Source organism: Helicoverpa zea, chromosome 14 (genome assembly GCF_022581195.2).
Source record: "Helicoverpa zea isolate HzStark_Cry1AcR chromosome 14, ilHelZeax1.1, whole genome shotgun sequence".
Taxonomy (NCBI): Eukaryota; Metazoa; Arthropoda; class Insecta; order Lepidoptera; family Noctuidae; genus Helicoverpa; species Helicoverpa zea.
The window spans coordinates 6,333,416-6,335,843 of record NC_061465.1 but is presented as its reverse complement, the minus strand read 5'-3'; positions in this window follow the sequence as shown (position 1 = coordinate 6,335,843).

Genomic DNA, 2,428 nt, shown 5'->3' with positions numbered 1-2,428 from the left:
CAAACTAAGGAAAATTCTACATTATCTCCAGTAACAGCTTATTATCATGTTAATAGCTCTCTACAGTTTAATGAATGATCATTCTAGTAATGAGAGTTTAATGATGCTTCATTGTGACGCGGTTCGTAATAACTTTATGAATTAAATATAACAATTTTGTTCAATTTTGTTTTTCAATTTCCATAACAATAGGTATTGTTTTGTATACCTCTACAATTAACGAGCCCTATCCAGGAGAAATAGTGGTAAATCAATGTTGCTTTGGCAGCGTTCCTTATAGTAAAGTACTGTGTACATTAGTGTAGACTGGTACTTAGTATTGTTTCCCATTGAAACAGCCAGAAATACAATAGAAATATAAGTTGCATAACACAAATTGTCCAGCAGACACCAAGGGAAACTGTAAAAGTGCAGAAAATTACACTTTTCATTCGGCGTAACGAGCACGAAGGAGTGTGTTTACGTTCAGTTCTCTTTGAGTCACCTAATAACAGGTAAATGTATAAAAATACAAGGAAGCTGGCTAAGTACTAGACAGAAATCCACGCTGTATTTTTCCATGATAATGGAGACAATTATAGGCGCTTCTGTATAATAAACTAGACTTGCGCAATGTCGCTCACACATTATGGTAAAGTTTTGTTCACTATTCATCTCAGGTTTACATTAGCAGTGCATTTAACTTGTGACTAGAAAAAACCGCTTGCTGTAATTGTTATGCAAATTTCTGCTAAGTAAAACATGTAATTTGCAAGAGTGAGTAATTGAAAGGAAATAAAACGATATGGTGTTTCTCAGAAAGCCATTATAGTTCTACCATCCTGTCTTCAAAATTGACGAATTGTTCATCTGGTCGTTTATCAACGAGCCTTTGACTTGAAATTCAGCAAAATAATCACTTAACACGTTATATCCCATAGGACAATAGAAATTACGAAACTTAAGTTTACTTGGTTAGTGCAGCAAATAGGTATTACTTGTTACCAAACTTTGGTTAGTATAATTGTAGTTCAAATTGTCAATCTTCAACTGTGTTTCGTATTTCACTAATAAACTATGATCATTAACAGGTTAAGAATGTTACCGTAGTACTGATATCTACGTGAGATCTCAACAAGTGGGTCCAGTTGGCTATATGTGGTTGAAAAACTGCTTAAACTTGGCAAAAATAACTTCTTAGGATTACTTGTACTTGAAAGATGATAAGGTACACTTTCAGGATGTTTTGTGACTGTTTGCGATGAACTTTATCATACTTCTTTTCAACGTTTGTCAAGATTAGTCCTGCGATTCCGAGATTAATTTATCCGATTAGGAAAATGTGTACCTACTTCAAGGAAAGATCTCTTCACTGTGTAACTACGAAGTCTGACATTTAGATTGTGTATGACTATTATGCAAACAATATTATTATCCAACAACTTCACAAGACCAACAGAGGGATTGTGAAATTAAACCAACATATTATATTCTGCAATACATTTCTTACATCAATACCATGTAACTGGCAATTATGAAAATCTCATGAAACGCAAAAAGTAAACTGAAAACTTTTTGCCACCTTTTTTATACCGAAGCTGATAGGTAGAGTCTGTTAGATGAATTATAATGTTAAAAGAAAAGCCGTCGATGTTCAATGTTACCTCCTAGAAATATCATTACTGTTACATCAAATCAATTGCATCGTAAGTGTAGGACTTTTAGCAGACAATAATCAGACATTGAATGCGTCGGCTGGTTGAGTCGCTAATGGTACCAATAAGGCTGATCGCTCACGAGGAAGCTTAGGACCGGTTCCAGCTCACAAGCGACGTAGTGTCGCCGACCATATACACATGCCATTTATTATAATACCCCCCTTCTACTGACAGTTTACAACTAGGAAGTATTGATACACGTATGACGCGATCATTGCAACGTTTATCGTAAGTTATCGCTCGTTACGGAAAGTTCTCGGTTTCTTTGTTTTATTTTTGTGACTAAGAACAACCGGTCCACAAACAAGTTTCGTAGAAGCTATGATAATGTGAACGTGTGAATAAATAAAGTAATTAATTTATCGATTTAATCTCGAACAGTAATGGCGATCGGTACGAATAAAATGCAAATTCCTATAAGAATGTTCCTACGTTGAGTTAAAAAACTGGCATAAAAACTTCGAAGAGTGTTTCAAACTGCAGATCCAGCCCGCCCCGAGCACCTAATCGCGGTTGGAACGGCTCGCCTCGAATTATAACAGCACGCACTAATTTGAATAATGAACAATGTTACCCCCACAACCGGTTTGATCACGCGACCGCGCCGCGGCGTGCCTGCGCGAGCGCTGCTTTACGATCAAGGGATGCTGGCCTATAAACGTGAGCAGTAAAACCTTTTGCCATTCTCTCCAATTGGACTTAAAAAGAAATGAAACGCTAAGTTATTGCAG